Source organism: Puma concolor, chromosome A2 (assembly GCF_028749965.1).
Source record: "Puma concolor isolate L17-30 chromosome A2, mPumCon1.1.hap2, whole genome shotgun sequence".
In the NCBI taxonomy this organism is placed as follows: domain Eukaryota; kingdom Metazoa; phylum Chordata; class Mammalia; order Carnivora; family Felidae; genus Puma; species Puma concolor.
In genome coordinates, this window is record NC_141668.1 from 50,077,988 (window position 1) to 50,100,301 (window position 22,314).

Consider the following 22,314-nt stretch of genomic DNA (forward strand, 5'->3'; position numbering starts at 1 on the left):
TTTGAAATATTTTTCATTGTGGTATAATTTACATACAGTAAAATGCACACACCTGAAAACATAGAAAATGGAATCGTGCAGTAATATAGTCTTTGGTGTCTAGCTTCTTTTGCTCGTAAATTTTTTAGGGTTTGTGCTATTTATTTAAGTAATGTCTACACCCAACATGGGGCTCAAACTCATGACCCCAAGATCAAGAGTCGCATGGTCTTCCCGCTGAGTCAGCCGGGCACCCCTAAAGGGGTAAGTTTTTGAAATTCATCCATGTAGTTGCATATATCAGTCATTCCTTCCTCTTCATCACTGAATGGTATTCCATTGTATGAGTAGGTCATTCAAAGCGATGCATGCCGATTGGCCACTCATCACTGAATAGTATTCTATTGTATGACTAGGTCATTTTAATTTATGCATGCCGATGGACCACTTGTGATCAGTCTGAAAATATAAATTGTAAAACACAAGCCAGCCTGTTTATATGAACTATACTTCTTCTCCCAGCGAATTATCAATATTTTGCATTTCTAAGCATTAAAAGGATGTTTAAACTCCGTCATCTGGACTGATAGAAAAAGGCAAAATGAGAGAATTTTTTTTAAGGAATGAATTTCATAACTTCCATATTTATACTCAAACTACTAGCTACCCTCAGTGCAAGACAGAGATTTTCTTTCAGGCCTACTTTAATGAATCCACGGGGATTTTAATTAGCACATCAATGACTGCGGGGCTACCACGGGGTGAATTTCGGGGAGGGGAGGGCAGGGCTGGCAAACTTTGGCAGTCCACCTCCCTTGCCCTATTCTTCCTTCTCCGGGCTCTTTACCTCATGCCCACCCCCGGATGACTAGCCCAACTCCAGTCTCGAGTGGCCTTGATCACAGCTGGCTATACCAGATGGAAATGCTTCTAATAAGTTAATTCTAGGGGTTAGATAATGAGGGCTTAAGGGGGTTTTCCCTGCCAGAGGGAATTTCCATTTTTAAAAGGGAACTCTTGGGAAGCAGTGCCCAGCATGTGGAAGGTAATCAATAAATGTTATCTCTATTCCCTGGAAGAACCAAAGTTATGAGACATTAAAATTAGACAGGGGGTGGGGCGCCTGGGTGGCGCAGTCGGTTAAGCGTCCGACTTCAGCCAGGTCACGATCTCGCGGTCCGTGGGTTCGAGCCCCGCGTCGGGCTCTGGGCTGATGGCTCAGAGCCTGGAGCCTGCTTCCGATTCTGTGTCTCCCTCTCTCTCTGCCCCTCCCCCGTTCATGCTGTGTCTCTCTCTGTCCCAAAAATAAATAAATGTTGAAAAAAAAATTAAAAAAAATAAAATAAAATTAGACAGGGGGTAAGAAAGATCTTTCCAGAACCACATGTCATAGCACCTTTGTACTCTACTGACAATGTTGTCTTGGAACTGCTAGCAGCCACCTTGCTGTTGTGTGAGGACAAGTAGAAGAGTGGACAAAGACACAGAGAGGGAGAAATCATCTGACACCTGGGGTCAAACACTTCTTGGACTTCTTTTACTAATGCCCCAGTGATAGCTATGTGAGGTCCCTCGCAAATGGGGAAGAGCAGCATTATGAAATACCTATGCTGCTTCTCTCCCTAGTATTCCATTCCGGTCCTTCCTCCCATTCCGACAGCAGAGAGGCTGTGTGCACGGTGTGTGTACGTGTGTGTGTATCTGTGTGCGTCTGTGCGTGTGGGCGTGTGTACCCTCAGATACGGCTACCAACGAAAGAAATGCAGATAGAAAAGATACATTGACTTTCAAAAGAAACTTTTGAAGCCAGACTTGGTAGCGTGAGATAAAGAATTTCTGAGTTTCAAAAGGCTGGAGTTTGTACTTAAAGTTTGTACTGGTATCAATAGATTTGAAAAAGATCGCTTCCCAAAGGAGATACCTTTCAAACTGATGGAGGAGGCGGAAGAAAGCTATTTAGACACCGATGGGTGTTCCAAAGAAGGAACCAGACGGGTGAACTCCCTGAAAAGGCTGCGAGATCTGCGAGCTGCCAATGGCTGCGTCACACTCCGTAGCTGGGACTCACAGCAGAGGCAAGTACACTTGCCTCTAAGATGGAGTATACTAAGTACTCTAAGTACACTAAGTACACTACCAGGTAAGCTACCCAAAATGTACTGTACCAGAAAGGCTCAGAGACCAAATTAACATGTGCAAATCACATCATTTATTAAATCAATTTAAAATACCCAGCAAGAAACCAAGGGAAAGGGATGGGATGGTCTAACATATTTAGGAAAGGTGGTGAGCAAGGTGGAGGGAACGATCTTACCATCTGAAGCACGGATTATGCAATGTTCATGGGCACCCCTCTCCCTACCCCAACCACCTTCTCTGCTGATGGTGTGGCTACAGGGACCAAAGACGAGGTTTGAGCAGAGAGGCCCGAGAGACTGAGATGCCTGGGACCAACACAGACACTTGTTTTATAGGATAGACAGAGGGGTATGTAGTCCTGGCCAGAGCGGTGACTCATCGATTAGCCCGATGAGCAGCAGTGGATTTTATCTGGCAGAGGATATTTGGGGCCAGAAGGGGTGCCACGGCTCTGTTTCTTCTCCACAGTGACACCAAACCTCTCATCACTGGCATACAGGATCCTTCACGATCTGACACAAATTGTATCTTTTTTTTTTTTTTAACAGCTTTAGTGAGATGTAATACACATACCATACAATTCACCCATGTAAGTACAGTTCAGTCACTTTTACTACAGTCACAGAGTTGTGTATACGTTACCACAATCAATTACAGAATTGTGAAGGAGACACTGCATCCCTTAGCCATCACCCCCAATTTTTGTAAACACCACCTGGGACCTAAGCCACCATGAGTCTATTTTCTGCCTCTACAGATTTACCTACTACTCTAGACGTTTCGTGTAAGTGGAATCATGCAGCAGGTGGTCCTTTGTAACTGGCTTCTTTCACTTAGCGTGATGTTTTCAAGGTACATCTAAGTTCTTGCACGTGTCAGCACTTTATTTCTTTTTATCGCTGAATAATATTCTGTTGTAAGGATGCACCACATGTCGTTTATCCATTCATCAGTTGATGGACGTTTGGGTTGTTTTTGTGTTGGGGCGATTACACAGAATGCTGCTGTGACCGTGTACACATTTTTGTGTGAATATGTGTTTTCATTTCTCTTGGGCAATTCCTAGGAGGGGAATTGCTGGGTCACAGAGAAATTCTATGTTTAACTCTTTGAGGACCTGCCAGACTGTTTTCCAAGGCAGCTGTAGAATTTTACATTCCTTAATAGCAGTGTATATGCCATTTCCAGTTTCTCCATCTTCTCACCAACCCTTGTCTTTTTCAGGATAGCATTTCTAATGTCAGGTGGTTTCTTATTGTAGTTGTGGTTTGCATTTCCCTAATGGATTAACGATGGTGAGCAGTTTTTATTTGCGTTTTGATCGTTCATATAACTTTTTTGGAGAAACGTCTACTCAGATCCTTGGCCCACCTTTTAATTGGGTTGTTTGTCTTTTCAATAGTGAGCTGCAAGAGTTCGATATGTATAGTTCTGTTACTCTTCCTTTAGCAGGTTATTATCTGCAAGAAAAAAAAATTTCTTTTCCTTAGGAATCACTTTCAGAATGGTGTCCTTTAATGCACAAAATTGGGGGTTTTAATGAAGTCCAGGTTAAACTGTGTCTTATTGGTCTTTGTATCCCTAGCACTTAACACAGTGCCTGGCATACAGTAGGTATCAATTTGTATTTGCTGAATGAATGAAAAACTGTAATCAATTCAGTTAATAGGCTATAGCTAAGAGTCTATCACATAATAAAACGAAGGTGGGATATATTAGAACAAAGAGTGCTGGTTATCTTCTGATATTCATACTCCTCTTCTTGGTAACAGAAGCTTAATTCACATTGGGGCACACTGTCATCCAGCGAAAAGACCACACTTCCCACTGTCCCTTGCAGCAGTTGGTCATGTGACTAAGTTCTGACCAATGAGATGAAAGTGAAAATATTATGCAGAACAGCTAATCAATCTTCCCAGCGGGAAGGGACCACATCCTTTTTAGCCTTTCTTTCATCTCGATGCCTGGAACTAGGATGTGATATCTGGAGCCTCTAACAGCCACTTTGCACAATGAGGAAGAAGCAGCAGAAAGCTGAAAGGTCCCCTCACCTCAGACCAAGCAGCTTATACCATCCTTTGACACGAAAAGCGAGTATACTTTTAATTTTTCAGCCACTATTTTTAGAATTTCAAATACTCTGAAACGAATCTAATCCTCACGGATTTATGAGAGCCCGCACGCTTTCCACCACGCCACAAGATTCAAGGCACAAAAATGCCTTTGTCAGTACGGCTGAATTTAGCACACTCTTCTTGTCACCTGTTAATGTTCCTTTGGGCATCCCCCAGACTGTGGTCAACGCCAAAGTTTCTCAGTCTTTTGGAGAGCACTGATTTATTGAAAAAGAGTGGGATGTGGAATCAGAGAGTCTGAGAGTCAGTCCTGGTCTGTCTCCCAGTAAACCTTGCTGAGCCTCAATTTCTTTGCTCATCTGGGATCTCTTTAAAGAGCTCAGGTCAGAAAGGAGCTAATTTGAGACATCATTGGTTGTTTTGTGGAATCCACAAGAGACATGAGACAACTATGATTTATTAGAACGTGAGCAGGATTATAAATTCCGTGAGGGCAGCTGCTGTCTTTATTGTCTAGAAACTGTAAGCATTAAAGCATTCAGAGGCTGAATGAATGAATAAAGCATGTAAGTTCCATGGCCCCGCACCTCAGAATCAATACTCCCCTGAATGTAACCAAGCCTAAGTATAGACCATTATAGTGAAGTGACCAGTCAGATCTATCTTAGGATCTCCTTAAGCCAGTGACAGGACCACCTCCAAAACCCCTCCCCTCTAGTTATTTGGGGTCCTTGAGCTTTACAATCTAAAAAAAAGGGCCATTATAGTCAAGCATCAAGAATAAATAGCAGGCAATGGATGCAAGTGACAGTCACAATATAGGAAAATAGAAGCAACCTGCATAAAATCTATCTAAATCCCGGGTGCTCAGGGAAGATCAAAATTTCCTCTCCCCCCCCCCCCCGCCCCCGCCCCCGCCCCCACCCGCCTCTTTTCTTTTGCTTCTTCTCTTCTTGGGGAGAGCACAATGGGGTCGGGGTTGTAAATTCTGAGCCCAGGTCCTGCTTTACCTGCTTGGTTAAGGAAAAGAACTCCTCTCACCCCCAGAGCTCTCAGGAGCTAATTACTGAAAATTGCTGTGAGACACTTTGCAAAATATAACATCCCTATAGTGATTCTAGCAGCTGCCTCAGGAGAGAAGCAGCGTTCTCTCTCCTGACTATTTTTACATTTTTAAAGGATTAGCTGAAGCTCCATGCAAGTCCTCGTGGAAATTCCCTCTGAAGTCAGTGAACAAGCAAGAAACTAGCTTCTCTGACTTCGGATACTCATTTCAAGAAATAGGTACAGGCCTCAAGCCCCGCATATCAAAGAACAGCGTCGCTGTTCTTTAAAAATTTCAGGAAACAGATTTTGCAGAGGAGGCAAATCCAACATGTGTGAAAAGATTTGAAGCCAAAAGCATGAGAAGATAGGGAAAGAAGGAAAGACTATGGCACTCCTTCCCCTGGCAAGGCATTGTCTTTCTTTCTTCCTTCCTTCCTTTCTCTCTCTCTTTTTTAAATTTTTCTTAATGTTTATGTATTTACTTATTAAAAAAATTTTTTTTATGTTTATTTATTCTTGAGAGAGACAGAGGGTGAGTGGGTTGGGGCAGAGAGAGAGGGAGACACAGAATCTGAAGCAGGCTCCAGGCTCCGAGCTGTCAGCACAGAGCCCCATGCGGGGCTTGAACTCATGAGCTGTGAGATGGTGACCTGAGCCAAAGTCGGACGCTGAACCGACTGAGCTACCCAGGTGCCCCAATGTTTATTTATTTTTGAGAGAGAGAGAGAGAGCTCAAAGGAGGGGCAGAGAGAGAGGGAGATGGGATCCGAAGCAGGCTCCAGGCCCTGACCTGTCAGCCCGGAGGCGGGACTCGAACCCAGGAACCGCGACTCAAGACCTGAGTCGAAATTGGACGCTTAGGCTTAACCGACTGAGCCACCCAGGCGCCCTAGGGCATTTTCTAACCTAGCCAGGGTGCTTGCTCATCCTGGCGGCCTCAGGAGAAACTCTCATCCTCAGCATGAGAATTCACCAATCCCACCCATCAATTACTTTGCATTCCTGGTCTTCTGCCGATCTCCCATTACGGTAGCAACAAGCAAAGTAACGAAGTGCTGACACACACCCCAACACGGATGAACCTTGAAAACATCATGCCATGTGAATGAAACCAGTATAAGCCACATATTGTGTGATTCCGTTTATATACATAGACTATCTATAGAAATAGGAAGTCGCTTTGTGATTACTCAAGGCTGAGGTGAGGGGGAGGAGACGAGGGACCACGGCCAAAGGACATGAAATAATGAAGTAATGAAGGACATGAAGCAAATAAAAATAATCTAAGACTGACTACGGTGATGGTTGCCCAACTCGGAATATCCACGAGGCACCGAATTGTACCCTTTAGATGAACGAGTTGTGTGTGTGAATTATGTATCTCAATAAAGCTGTTACCAAAAAAAAAAAAAAAGCAAACAAAAAAAACCCCACCAGCACAACAAATCCTTTATGGCTAATTGCTTTATGCTTTAGGCAAAAATGTATGTAATTCTTATTGCAACTCCATTCCAGAAAGGACAGTCTGGGCACTAGCTGGGCAAATGAATATATTTAACCCATGCATGTTAATAGAGAATTGCCCGGCGGGTACCCCCGGAGGACACGAGGTTTTTAGCTGTTGGTAAGAGTGTGCAATAATAATTACTTTTTAAAAGGTTTCACAGTCAAAGAAATTTGGGGATGACGGAGTTAAACAAAATTAAACAGGATCTTTACTGTTGAAGTGCTCAGAGTTTTAATAGGCAGACAGGCATTGTGAATCTCTAAGAAAGAAACAAGAGCGTGCATGGCTTACCAAGCTGGTTTAATCTTGAGACCTTTCGTCACAGAGCATCGCACAGAGTCAATCTTCTATGACATTATGCTGGTACGTGCTGGAATAAGTCTCTAATCTCGGCAGGAAACTCTGGAAACAAATGTTATCATGCAGAAATTAATATAGGCCTTCACACAGCTGAAATATTTTCAATCACATGTCTGCATCAGTTTCTTAGAATTCGATCGCAAACATTGTTTCTGCTTTCTAAATCGTTTTCGTTCCACCTTCAATATTTATGAACACAGCCAGCGTGGTTTAGAGTGAAAATTCACTTCTTCGCTCCATAAGCAACCCTCTGGTACAGCTCCACTCGCTTCTGTGAAATGGAATTTGTCTTCTTTTCCTCCTGAAATAGAAAGGCACTCTGAGAACATATAAAATTCCTCAGTAATCCTTCTGTCCCTGAACCATAGATCAAACCATTCTCTCAGAATTCCACTTCCAGCATTTCTCAGCAAAGATGTATTGGCAGGCTAACTGGGAGAGGTTTCAAATTACTCAGACTTTATTAATTTTACAAAATATGCTTTGAAGTACTGTGAGAATAATTAAAAGTAAACGGCACATTTGAAATTAGTGAGCAAATGGGGGAGGGGGCGGGGATGGCTCTTTCCTTTCTACCCTGTTGTTCTCCACTTACAGAGCCCGGTAATCCACGTTGCATCCTTCCCCAGTCACTGCTTGGGTTCCCCTGCCCAGACTTAGTTAGAAATCACAACTCAAGAGGGAAGGGAAGGACACTAACAATTGCTGAGCATAATGTCTGGATAGACAGAAATGAGAAGAAAGAGCCTTCTAGGCTAAGGGATGTACAAGATGGGGAAACTAGGTGAGTATGGCATCTATCGGTAGCTCTCTTTGGCAGCTAAAAACAAGCAGCATTTGCATGTACAAAGCTTTTCCAGTGTACAGAGCACGGTCTTGTGCAGTATCTTACTTAACTCTCAAATCAGCCATAAGAGAGCCTCTCTCCCCGGTTTTACAGGTGAGGAAACTGAGGCCCAGAGACGTTACGAAGCCAACCCGAGATTCTCAGAATATTCTGATACAGCCATTTAACTCTGAGGTTTCTGGATTCAAAATGTCTGACTACTTTTTCCACCCATAGTCAACTGGGAGAAGTTAGAAAGGCTTGCTGGGAAGAGACTGTGAAGGTCCCTGGACAATAGATACGTTTATGCTTTACCCTGCAGGCAGTATGATTGTTACTTACTATCTTAGTCAGATCCTTCCAGATTCACACTCTGCTTAGGCAAATAGATGAGCCTAAAAAAAAGTTCTTGAGTGTGTCTAACCCTCAAAATAAGACCAAATAATCACATTAAACATCAAATATCTTACTTGCTGTTTTTTTTAGCCAGTTTTACAGATGTTCACTGTGCAGTTAGACCAGGATCTTTTCACAAGAGGTCAACGTCAGTCATTCCCAAAGGATACAAATAAACCAATTTCCTAACTCGATGTCTGTACCTATAGCCTTTACACTGGAACAGAAAACAGTATGACGGAAAGTTCTAAGTCCAATTTTATGTACTCATTTACTAATGTCTCCAACACACATTAATTCAGCACCTACTATGTGTGAGGCATCATGCCAGGAGCTGAACTCAATGAGTGAAATGGCAGGTCCTTATCTTTATAGAGTTTACAGCTAGATACTAAGCATCCAGGCAAATACAGTGCAAAAGGATAAAGGATACAATACAAGGATACGAAGAGAATACAGAGGGATATAGGAGCACATAACCTCGGCCTAGGGTTGGGGAGGTTTCCTGGGGAGGTGGTGTGCAGGCTGAAGGAGCTGTGGACTACCATGTGGATGCTAATCCTGGCTTTGGGTTGGACTCACCTAGGGAGTTTTTGAAACTAGTGCTGTCCAGACCCCACCCCAGCTCGGTTTGATCTGCATCTCTACAAGTCAGGGTCAGCAAATTATGTTTATAAACCTCCCAAGGTGACTGACGCACAACCAGGTTTGAGAATTGCTGACTTCATTGCTAAAAAGTTTTTCAGAGTGGAAACTTCACCAACTACATGAACCCTCTCTAAATTCAGATTTCAGGGGCGCCTGGGTGGCGCAGTCGGTTAAGCGTCCGACTTCAGCCAGGTCACGATCTCGTGGTCCGTGAGTTCGAGCCCGGCGTCAGGCTCTGGGCTGATGGCTCGGAGCCTGGAGCCTGTTTCCGATTCTGTGTCTCCCTCTCTCTCTGCCCCTCCCCTGTTCATGCTCTGTCTCTCTCTGCCCCAAAAATAAATAAAAAACGTTGAAAAAAAAATTAAAAAAAAAATTCAGATTTCAGTCCTGTGTAAATTTGGAAGTAAATCATCTAAAAATGATTTTTTAGTCACTATAATGTGGCTTTTAGCTTAATTATCTTGGAGTTCAAAAATATGTATGGCTTTAGGGAGATAATAAATCTCCTTTACAAAAAAAAAAAAAGATGAATCTGAATAGTCTGAATATTGCTGGCTTTTCTTAACAGTTAGGAGAAAACTATCCCTGTGTGTACCAGTATTTTCTTTTTTCTTTTCTTCCTTCCTTCCTTCCTTCCTTCCTTCCTTCCTTCCTTCCTTCCTTCCTTCCTTCCTTCCTTCTTCCTTCCTTCTCTCCTTCCTTCTTTCCCTCCTTCCCCTCCTTAATGTTAATTTAAAAAGCTATTAGATGGGTCCAAGGAAGGACAGCCGGAAAGTAGTTGACTAGATGCTGGTACAGCAGGTTAGAGGATTATTTTCATAAAGATGAATTGAGCAAAGAGGTAGATCTATTGATGATTATGGAGCCAGATTTCTTGCTACCAGAAAAGGAAATTATAAATATAAGATGGAAGAAGAGGGTTGCCCAACTGGCTCAGCTGGTGGGATGTGTGACTCCAGATCTAGGGGTTGTGAATTCAAGCCCCATGTTAGGCATAAAGATTACTTAAAAATAAAATCTTAACAAAAAAAAAAAAAAAGATGGGGCGCCTGGGTGGCTCAGTCAGTTGGGCAGCCGACTTTGGCTCAGGTCATGATCTCGAGGTCCATGAGTTCGAGCCCCGCGCCGGGCTCTGTGCTGACAGCTCAGAGCCTGGAGCCTGTTTCAGATTCTGTGTCTCCCTCTCTCTGACCCTCCCATGTTCATGCTCTGTCTCTCCCTGTCTCAAAAATAAATAAAACGTTAAAAAAAAAAAAAAGAAGGATAATGAACACTATGGTATTGAGTTTGAACTCAAGTGGAGGTACTATTGTGAACTCGTTTATATACATAGAAATGGAGACACCTATATATATCTGTAGATATACCTGTAGATATATACCCGCCTCTCTCTACAAGATACATAGCTGAAAGAAAAATGAATATAGATACACCTGTGTTCTATCATAGTTCTGTACTGAGAGATCCCGGAGGCATCAGTAGCCCCTATCAGTAAGCATACCTAACAGATCTTGATTTCTAAAGACCGTTTTTCATAAACAGTTAGAAGAGGTCTTAGAAAAAACGACTGATTTCAGGGCTGGGGCAGCAAAATTACAAGATGAACATGAAGAATAATTTAATGTCAGGAAGTAACGAAGTACTCAAAAAACAAGAGGAGTACGTCAAAAAAGACTTGGAAGCCAGTTTGAAGGGCCAACCACTAGGTGAATCTGGAACAATTTGAACATCAAAATCAATAGTTATACTGGGGTGCCTGGGTGGCTCAGTCAGTTAGCATCTGACTCTTGGTTTCTGCTCAGGTCATGAACTCATGGTTCATGGGTTCGAGCCCCACATCGGATTCTGCACCGGCAGTGTGGAACCTGCTTGGGATTCTCTCTCTCTCCCTCTCTCTCTGCCCCTCCCCCACATGCACTGTCTCTGCCACTCTCAACATAAATAAGTAAACTTTAAAAAATAAAAATAAAAATAAATAAATAGTTACAAGACCCGATTATAATCCATCGAATAAATATCCTGGAGTCTATACAGATTTAAACAAACAAATGAATAAATAAACAGGGAGAAGAAAAGGCTCTTTCATAGCAGAATGCCAACTATTAAATGTAGAAGAAATAAAAAAAAAATAGAAAATCACCTTTAGGCAACACTCTTATTTTTTTTAATTTAAAAAAAATATTTATTTTTGAGAGACAGAGAGAGAGACAGAGCATGAGCAGGAAGCAACACCCTTAGTAATAATTAATTCAGACGAGAAATGTCAATGAATGCCAAAACTTGTGGGTGAAAGTTAGATGCAAATGGAATATTTACATCATTGCAAAATATCTCTCCACCAAAGACATTTAGAAAGGGGCAAAGAATGGCTTTCCGGTGAAGTAAACTGGCAGACACTTTATTCAAGTATAACATCAACTATAACATCACAAGATTGAAATTATGTGTCACCCGATAGGATGCAAGGAAAAGTTAACATTGCTTTCATGATATTTCTGCCAAAAATGCATGCATAACCAGAATCTAATTATAAGGAAACATCAGACAACCCTAAATGAGGAATAGTCAACAAAATATTTTGCCTGTTGTCTTAAAAAATGTTAGAGTCACGGGCACGCCTGGATGGCTCAGTCGGTTAACCTTCTGACCTTGGCTCAGGTCATGATCTTATGGTGAGTTTGAGCCCCGCCTGGGGCTCTGTGCTGACCGCTCAGAGCCTGGAGCCTGCTTGGGATTCTGTGTCTCCCTCTCTACCCCTCCCCTGCTTGCACTCTGTCTCTCTCTCTCTCTCTCTCTCTCAAGAAAAATAAACATTTAAAAAAATGTTATAATCATGAAAATCAAGGAAGGATCATGGAATAGTTCTGGACTGACAGAGACTGAAGAGGTATGACAACTAAAGGCAGGACATGGCACCATATTGATACCGTATTGCCATTTTGCTGTGACGGATGTTACTAGAAAAACTGATGATTCCTGATTAGGCTCGCTGATGAATGGATATAAAGGAGTTCTTTAAACTGTTCCTGAAGCTTTTCTGGAATTTTGAAATCATTTCAAAAATAAAAAGTATTAATATTGTTGCAATGTAAAATATTTCTTACAGACTTTTCCTTCAGGTTTACATGAACGAAGGTGAAACAATGGTGGAAGTTTGAGAGGAATCTCAAATTATTTGGTGCAATTATGGTGTGTTTTCTCTTTCTCTCTCTCTCTTTTTAAATGTTTATTTATTTTGAGAGAGAAAGAAAGAGCACGATCAAGGGAGGGGCAGAGTGAGAGAGAGAGAGAGAGAGAGAGAGAGAGAGAGAACTCCAATCAGGCTCCACGCCATCAGCATGGTGCCCAACATGGGGCACAGTCCCACAAAACGTGAGATCATAACCTGAGCTGATATCAGGAATTGGACGCTTAACCCACTGAGCCACCCAGGCACCCCTCTCTCTCCTTTTTAAAAATAATCTTTAGGGGCGCCTGGGTGGCGCAGTCGGTTAAGCGTCCAACTTCAGCCAGGTCACGATCTCGCGCTCCGTGAGTTCGAGCCCCACGTCGGGCTCTGGGCTGATGGCTCAGAGCCTGGAGCCTGTTTCCGATTCTGTGTCTCCCTCTCTCTCTGCCCCTCCCCCATTCACGCTCTGTCTCTCTCTGTCCCCAAAATAAATAAACATTGAAAAAAAAATTAAAAAAAAAAAATAATAAAATAAAATAAAAATAAAAATAATCTTTATACCCAGCATGGGGCTTGAACTCACAACCCTGAGATTTAGAGAGCCAGCCAGGTACCCCTCCTCTCTTTGTTTCCTTTCTTCTTTAATGAAGTACCTGAAGTTAGGGATCTTAATTTCTCAAAGTTTGTCCTTATTTAAGTTTGTTTTCTACATTTAAATATGCACAATCACTAAATGCTCTCAGAACTATGATGGGTTCTGGGGAATCATGGGTATGGCAACTAGGTCAGTGTATAATATGAGTGATTTACCAAGAAATTATTTTCATCCAGGTCTTTAGTAATTTGAATGGATATCCAGAGCACATGTCAAAAGAATATGCCAACAGAGTGACTCAAGAGGCCATTAAATTCAAAATATAAAGGAAAAACAGATGCCAAGCATTGAGCCTTTTCTCCATGCTTCACGCAAGTAAATTCCTTTGGCCAGAAGAATATCAAATAAAGATTTTTGAAAATCCTCCTCAAAGAAATGTAAAACATTATTTTCTTTCTTAGCATAAGCAGCCTGTAAAACAAACAAGAGAAAATTTTAATAAGCAAATACATTATTTTTCTACCTCAATAAGTATATGTAAATCGTTTGGAATTTGTGCCAAAAAGGGGTGTTCTTCAACTTACCGGTACACAGGTATGCTGTTGACAATCCCAGTGTACATCTCCTATCGCCGCCTTTTGGGCCAAATTCTACCCATTTCCTGAAAGAGGCACATCGGAGAGTTCAAAACTCTTGGCTTACCGAGTCTAGGCACTGGTCTCCCAGAGAGCTTTCAGAGACCGGGTTCGAATCTCAGATTGCCTTCATCCACAGAGGCATGTACAATCTACCCACTGTCACCGCCAGTCACGTAGCGAGGGATTCACGTTGAATGTCTATCTGTGGCAGGGACAAGAGCCACTCTGGATACTACACTCCATTATGGGGGAGCACAGAGCATAGAAAGGAGGAAGCCCTGCCTCTATGTAACCTACCACCATATTGAAAAAGTATTAGTTACAATATATCTGCCATGCCACTTAATATCATACTGATTTCATAAAAAGCAAAGATAAGAAAGTGTCACAGTTCCGAAAGCTTCAAAAAAATTTTTCAATTATCTCAATAGTGAATGACTTTATGGATTCCTTAGAAGTATATTAAAATGAATAGAGGGCACTTGGGTGGCTCAGTCGGTTAAGCATCCAACTCTTGATTTTGGCTCAGGTCATGATCTCACAGTTCGTGAGATCAAGCCCGTGTCAGGCTATGCCTTGACCGTGGGGAGCCTGCTTGCGATTCTCTCTCTCTCCCTCTCTCTCTGCCCCTCCGGTGCTCTCCCTCTCTCTCAAAATAAATAAATTAACTTTATTTAAAAAATAAAATAGAGGTGCATGGGTGGCTCAGTCTGTTGAGCGTCCAACTTCAGCTCAGGTCATGATCTTGCAGCTCGTGAGTTCAAGCCCCACGTCGAGCTCTGTGCTGACAGCTCAGAGCCTGGAGCTTGCTTCCGATTCTCTGTCTCCCTCTCTCTCTGCCCCTCCCCCCGCTCACATTCTGTCTCTCAAAAATAAGTAAACATTAAAAAAAATTTTTTTTGATAAAATAAAATGGAGTAGAGACGGGCAAGTAAGCCATCAAATAAGTTTCCACTCCCATATTTTCTTTAACTCAAAGCTTTAGGCAACTTAAAATCAGATGTCGCAAACAATTCCTTGGCCATCCCTCATTTATTTATTGGCTAGGGCTGCTATAACAAAGTACTGCACACTGAATGACTAACGATAGTTCTAGGGGCTAGAAGTCCGACACCCAGGTTATCAGCAGGATTGCTTTCTTCTGGGGTCTGTTTGGCTTGTTGATGGCCATCTTCTCCTCCCTGTCTCTTTCCAGGGTGTTTCTGCTGTGTGTGTCTGTGTCCTAATCTCTTCTTACAAGGACACTAAAAGGGATAGGGTCACCCCAATGGCCTTCTTTAATCTTAGTTAGCTCTTTTAAGGTCCTATCTCCAAATACATTCTGAGGTAACAGGGTTAGGACTTCAACATACGAATTTGGAGGACACATTACAGCCCATAACACTAGATATTGCCTAATAATTATCTTTTGTTGCCTGGATTAGGCAAAAACCACACATTTTTCAAAAGAGACAAAGCTCATCCCATAGTGTCAGGGTTATCTTGACAACTTCAGTGATGAAGTCACATTTCCTTGCCCACTAGCTCAGATCTGGCTCAAGTCTCTCTGTACTAGGTCTTTGGGAAATTGGTATTGCCATTAAATTCCAACTTGATCTCCATGCTCTGTGGACTTAGAGTTTGTTTTCTTTAAGTCAAGATACTATGGGGCTTGAAGATACGATTGGGCCCTCCGTTACTACTCCCCTTATGGTGATTTTTTTTTTTAATTTTTGTTTAATGTTTATTTATTTTTGAGAGAGAGAGAGACAGAGCATGAGCAGGGGAGAGGCAGAGAGAGACACAACACAGAATCCGAAGCAGGCTCCAGGCTGTCAGCAGAGCCCAACGCAGGGCTCGAACTCACGGACTGTGAGATCACGACCTGAGCTGACGTTGGACGCTCAACCGACTGAGCCACCCAGGAGCCCCACACCTTAGGGCGATTTTCAGCGCAGTTTTGGTCCAAATGAAGCAAGTTCCCACCACGATCACAATCTCATGGCCACAATTTCCAGACGAGCCAAGATAGCATTTGAGAGCATAGCTTTAAGGATTGCTTTTTCCAAAACCCAGCGTTGTAACACTCAGTTAGGAAGGTTATGGTGAAACTCTTACACATTTGCTGGTGCACTGAAGTGAAACTTAACAATAGCTCTCAAAAGTAAAAATGTGGAGAGCCTGGGTGGCTGTCAGTGAAGTGTCCAACTCCTGATTTCAGCTCAGGTCATGATTTTGTGGCTGAGCTCCACATAGAGCTCCACACTGAGCTTGGAGCCTGCTTATGATTCTTTCCCTGCCTCTCCCTCTGTCCCTCCCCTGCTCTCTCTCTCTCTCTCTCTCAAAAAATAAAAATAAATGCAAACATTTCTTTAAAAAGTCAAAATGTATAATACCTTTTGATTCTGAAATCTACTTCTGAGTACTTTTCCTACAGAAAAACAAATGTATGTATATATCTGAGATTTTATATAGATAGTGCTATAGTGGATGTAGAAATTCATTCATTGCAGTAATGCCTATAATTTCAAAAGACGAGAAACAAATGTCCATCATAAGAGGGTAGTTAAATTACTTTGACATATGCATACAATAGGAGAAGTATGTAGCTGGTTAAAAAATAGACGTGTATACTGCTTTTTTTTTAAAAGTCGGTTTTGGGGCTTGAATTTGAGACCAAGAGATCAAGAGTCACATGCTCTACTGACTGAGCCAGCCAGGCTCCCCTATACTACCATTTTTTTTTATCATGGCTAGCTAGGTTACTCAGATCAACCCTCCCACTGAAAGCAATTAAAAATGCTAGATAAAACATTAAAAAATACATATCCCTTAAGACAAGGAAGATCTGACAAATGAGAAAGCTATCTAAGCAAAAGCAAAGAATTAGATAAGTCTGCAGTAGCCTCTTATGTCCAGAGATAATTTGTCAATCCCAGCAGCTTTGAATTTCTACTTGTTGGAGTGAAAAAGAAATCAAAGCCCCAAGCCCACCCCATGTGGAGACTGTAACAGAAAACCCCCACAATAAGAAGGGGCCACGGGGTAAGATGGAACCAGAAATAAGACTGACACTAACCCCAACCCCAGGGGAATGCAGGGGAAGTCGCCTTCATACTGGGCTGAGCAGTGGGGGGGAAACCCCACCCTCAGGGTTTTTTTAAGTTTATTTATTTATTTTTGAGAGAGAGGGAGAGAGAGCAAGGGAGCATGAGTGGGGAAGAGGCAGACAGAGAGAGAGAGAGAGAGAGAATCCCAAGCAGGCTGACACTGTCTGCACAGGGCCCAATGTTGGGCTTAAACTCACGGAGATCATGACCTGAACCAAAACCAAGAGTCGGATGCTTAGCTGGCTAAGCCACCCAGGTGCCCCTGAAGATTTTCTTTTTCTAACCACCAAGTGGCCCTCACAAAGATTTTTACTTCATATTCACATCACGTGGGTGGTCCAAAAGAACGTTGAGTGGTAAATTTAGCGGAGTGTTCCTAGACGGACAACACAGTCATTCATGTGGCAATAACAAAGGTAATACTCTCTAGAAGCAGCACCTTTGTTCTCAGCCTTAAAGAACCCCCACATATCACTTTTCAAAGGCAAGAAGAAGCACACATGAAAAATAACCAAGTACACAAGGAAACTAGGCAATCATGAGCAAGAACGGCAGAAATAACAGAAAGTACAAACAGACCCACAAATAACTGAGGTATTGGAATTATTAGAGACAAGCTTGATAATGTCTGCAGATATAGAAACCACACAAAGTGATCTAGCATATTTAGAAGTGAACTAAATTGAATGTCTAGAAATAAAACTAGCAACTCAAGTTAAAAATGCAATAGATGAGGTTAACAGAAGCTTTAGACAGAAGAAAGTATCTGGAACATAGCAAAAGAAAACAGGTGGGGAAAAATGGAAAAGATTAAAAGTCATGGAATATAGAGTGGTAAGGTCTAATATATATTTAATAGAAATTATATTTTTTACGTTTATTGATTTATTTTGAGAGAGACAGAGACAGTGTGAGTGGAGAAGGGGTAGAGAGAGCTCTGTCAGCACAGAGCCTTATATGGGGCTTGAACCCATGAAATCATGAAACCATGAAACTATGAGATCATGACCTGAGCTGAAACCAAGAGTAGGATGCTTAACTGACTGAGCCAGCCAGGCACCCCTATTTTCTTCTCTTTTCTTTTCTTTTCTCTTTTCTTTTTTCTTTCCTTTCCTTTTCTTTTCTTTTCTTTTCTTTTCTCTTTTCTTTTTTCTTTCCTTTCCTTTCCTTTCCTTTCCTTTCCTTTCCTTTTCTTTTCTTTTCTTTTCTTTTCCTTTCTTTTTAGATTATTAAGTAATCTCTACACCTAACATGGGGCTTGAACTCACAACCCTGAGATCAAGAGTCGCAGGCTCTACTGACTGAGCCAGCCAGGTGCCCCAGAAACTATATTTTCCACGTGCTGAGAGAAAATCGCTGCCAATATATTTTATTTCTTTCCCAGCGAAAATAGCTTTCCATAAAGACTTTCTAAAGTAACAAATACAGATAATTTATTACCAGTTGACTCTCATTCAGAGTAATTCTAAAGAAGGTACTGCAGTCAGAATGTAAGTGAACTCAGATGGAAGGTTTGAGATGTCAGAAGGAGATAAACATAAAAAAAGAGAGAAAGAGAGAGAGGACATAAGAATGGCAAGCAGAAGATGGGGAGGAGTGATGGAATAAGAAGGTTGGAAAAATGTTTGGGTAAATGTAGCCTACGCCTACAGCATCTTCTTTCTCTGCCACACAACTTTTGGAGCGGAATTAACAAGTGCCTAAATCTAGAATCCGTTATAACACAAGGGAAACCACCAGTGAGAAACTGAGATAACAGGGGACAGTGATGTCACTTTGTAGGCACGGGAGGGGGTGGTTGTCAAACATCCTGAGCTCATAATGTGACAAAGGGAATGAAAATGAAATGAACTCCAAGAACACTATTGAAAAGAACAGAACCAACCTATAGAAAAGTGGTTGTCAATCTGGACAACAAATAAGCAAAAAACTGCAGTGCTTAAACGAAAATAAGAGGGTGAAGAGATACAGATGTCACCTTTATCTCCATTTGGTCTCAGTTCTGCGGTCCCAAACCCCAATTTGTCGGTAGATCCTGAAGTGAAGTCTTTTTGAGATTGGCTCTTAGCTGCCCATTTATTGAAGAATATCTTCTCCACTGACCAGAATGCCTGCACCCACTTTTAAGGTCATCTGATGCCAGAATTAAGGTGAAATGGGAATGCCTATTTGCAGGTTTTATATATGGCTAAAGGAACTCTGGAAGGGTGACTTCGTGTGTTGGGAACCAATTGGCTAAGGGATAGGAGTAAAGGAATACTTTTTGGTATATATATTCACGTGGTTCAATAATCTTTGAGTTATCTAGGGGCGCCTGGGTGGTTCAGTCGGTTGAGCGTCCGACTTGGGCACAGGTCATGATCTCGTGATCTGTGGGTTCGAGCCCCGCATTGGACTCTGTGCTGACCGTTCAGAGCCTGGAGCCTGCTTCGGATTCTGTGTCTCCCCCTCTACACCTCCCCCACTCGCACTCTCTCGGAAATAAATAAAAATTAAAAAGAATTTTTTTAATAATATTTGAGTTATCTACAAAATTTAATTAAAACTATTGTTTCCCCTTCTCTGAAAACTCTTAAAGACTTAGACCATCTGAACAACATGGTGCCTCGTAGAAGGATACTCTCCTGTGTTCTTAAGAGTGCTGACATAAATCTAAACCATATATGCCTTCCTGCCTTCAGTTGCACACTTACTCCCTCCTGTCGCTTTGCCACAAACAACCTGAATCCCTCCCTGTTGCCTCTGCTGGGCCTACCAGTGAAGTGACCCCTCCAGAGCCAGGAGTAAGCCTACAGTCGAATTCCCTGCAGAAATTGAGATGAGCTGCCACCAGGGTGACCAACTAGGGTGTCCCAGTTTGCTCAGGGCTATCGCAGTGTGGACACCAAACAGCTCATCTCTAATGTTAGTCCAGGAAAACTGGGGCAATGGGCCACCCTCGCTGCCACCAGCGTGGCTGTTCTCTCCTCCTACCGTCAAGATGATTTCAAATTCATGAAAACATATGGGGTGCCTGGGTGGCTCAGTCAGTTAAGCATCTGACTTTGGCGCAGGTCGCGATCTCACGACTCGTGAGTTCATGCCCCTCGTTGGGCTCGGTGCTAACAGCCCATATCCTGAAGCCTGCCTCAGATCGTGTGTCTCCCTCTTTCTCTGCCCCTCCCCTGCTCGCGTGCCATCTCTCAAAAATAAAAATAAACGTTAAGAAAAAAAAATTTTTTTTAACTCGTGAAAAAATAAACCTGGCTGAATAGAAGCCAAAAATCTCAAACAGCCCTGTAAGAAATAATGGCCACATGCAGACATTCTCCTAAGCAGCCTCGTTTAGCTTGTGACAGCAATTTTATTTTAACTCCGTTTTATTGATGAGAACACCGAGACCCAGGGAAGGTAAGCTGCCTGCCCAAGATTGCAGCACTAGTATGGGGTGGAGCTGAGACTCGAACCCTGGTAGCCTGACTTCAGAGAATTCATGCTTATCTACTGAACTACACTGCCTTTGGCTACTATGCTCCCCACATAATTTCTGTTCCCCATATGTGCATCCCCTTCTGCCATTTCTTCTTTCTGTTGCCCCTGTTATTTATATCTTGGCTCTAAGTCGCTTATACACCTGTCCTTTAGTTCTAGTCTCCTCTTCATTCATTCATTCAACAGACATTTTTGGTGTGGTTACTATGCGCTAAGATGCCTTCAAGAACTTGCAGTCTAGAGGGAGTACCAGACGTGTAAATATCAGAATGCAGAAATTCCTAAACTCTCTCAGTTCACAGTGCCTTCAGCCTAATCTTACGCTAATAATATTAGTAATATTTTACAGTGTCCCTGTATCCAAAGAAATAGCTAATGGTTTTACTTATTAGTTTAGTTCCAAACAATTTAATAGCAGTAGTTCATGTAGTATATATGTCTTTGGTTTACCTCAAGTATGAAAAGGATTCGGGGTGCCTGGGTGGCTCAGCCGGTTAAGCATCCAACCCCTGATTTCAGCTCAGGTCATGATCTCACGGTTCGTGAGCTCAAACCCCGTATCAAGCTCTGGGCTGACAGCGCGGAGCCTGCTTGGGATCTTCTCCCTCCCTCTCTCTATCTCTGCCCCGCCCCAGCTCTCTTTCTCTCTCAAAATAAATGAATAAACATTTAAAAAAAAAAAAGAATGGAAGTGATTCTGTAGTGGCCTTTACTATGCCTCTCTGGAGCACCTAGGCACACGGTTTGAGAACTGTTGTGGGACTTGTGGTTAAGTGTTCAGTGCCCAGAGTTAGTTGCTGGGGTTCAAGTTGCAGCCCTTCCTTTACAGCGGGAGCTTAGACAGGTAGTGATGCCTCCCTGAGCTTTAACTTTCCTCATGATAATAGTTGTGATCTCATAAGGCTATCACAAAAAGTTAATGAGAGTATGTAAACCCCAGGAAACAGCTTGTCATTTAATCTCTAGAATGTAAGTTCCCCTGGGTGGAGATCTGTATTGTATCTCCAGTGGCTTTTTTTTTTTTTGCTTTTCTCTATTTTATTTATTTATTTATTTTAACATTTATTTATTTTTGAGACAGAGAGCATGAACACGGGAGGGTCAGAGAAAGAGGGAGACACAGAATCCGAAACAGGCTCCGGGCTCTGAGTGGTCAGCACAGAGCCCGACGCGGGGCTCGAACCCACGGACCGTGAGATCATGACCTGTGCCCAAGTCGGCCGCTTAACCGACTGAGCCACCCAGGCGCCCCTGCTTGTCTCTATTTTAAATCAACCACACAGAGGGCAGTCCCGAGTATAATGTAATTAATGGGGGCAAACCACAAAGGCAGTTAAATTCCTACAACGTGTACAAAGCAGGAATAAGATCTGTGCTTTAGACTGAAATTTCGTGCCCCTCAAAATTCGTGTTGAAATCAAACCCCCAGGGCAATGGTGTCTGGAGGTGGGGGTCTTTGGGAGGTTAAGTCATGAGGGTGGAGCCCCAATTGTGGGATCAGTGCCATTGTGAAAGAGACCTCAGGGGGTATCTGGGTGGCTCAGTCCATTGAGCATCTGATTTTGGCTAAAGTCATAATCTCACGGTTCATGAGTGTGAGCCCGGCATTGGGCTTGCTGACTTGAGCGCAAAGCCTGCGCTCTGTCTCCCTCTCTCTCTGCCTCTCCCCGACTCGTGCTCTCTCAAAAACAAATAAGCATGAAAAAAAAGAGAGAGAGGCCTGAGAGAGCTCTTTCATCTGCCCTGTGAGGACACATGAGAAGGCACCATCTATGAACCACTGAATCGTCCAGGGCCGTGATCTTGGACTTCTCTGCAAGAAATAAATTTCTGTTTCAAAGACACCCAGTCTGGGGCTCCTGGGTGGCTCAGTCAGTTAAGCGTCTGACTTCTGCTCAGGTCATGATCGCATGGTTCATGAGTTCGAGCCCCGCATCAGGCTCTGTGCTGACAGCTCAGAGCCTGGAGACAATTGTGTGTCCCTCTCTCTCTGCCCCTCCCCCACTCACACTCCTTTCTTTCTCTCTCAAAACTAAATAAAAATTAAAAAAAAAAAAAAAAAAGCCGCTCAGTCTATAGCATTCTGGGTGGCTCAGCTGGTTCAGTGTCTGACTCTTGGTTTTGGTTCAGGTCATAATCTTATTTAAAGTCAGGCTCTGTGCTGACAGCATGGAGCCAGCTTGGGATTTTCTCTCCTTCTCTCTCTGCCCCTCCCTTGCTCTCTCTTGAGCGCAAACTCTCTCTCTCTCTCTCTCTCTCTCTCGCAAAATTAATTAATTAATTAAAAAAAAAAGTCTGTTTCCAGTTCCTGGATGGGAGCCTCGTCTTCATTAGGGGAATGAAGGAGGCATGTAACCCTTTGTACCTGCCCTCCT

At 42.7% G+C, this 22,314-nt stretch overlaps 1 long non-coding RNA gene across 1 annotated transcript; it reads right to left on the minus strand.

The window, feature by feature from the left end:
- Positions 1 to 2,165: 2,165 nt before the first annotated feature.
- LOC147583166 (uncharacterized) lies at positions 2,166 to 7,469 on the minus strand. The gene is made up of 2 exons (XR_015242898.1): positions 7,039 to 7,469; positions 2,166 to 3,578 (listed from the first exon to the last, which is right to left on the minus strand). It is a non-coding gene; the product is annotated as an uncharacterized LOC147583166 (long non-coding RNA).
- Between the last annotated feature and the right edge of the window lie 14,845 nt (positions 7,470 to 22,314).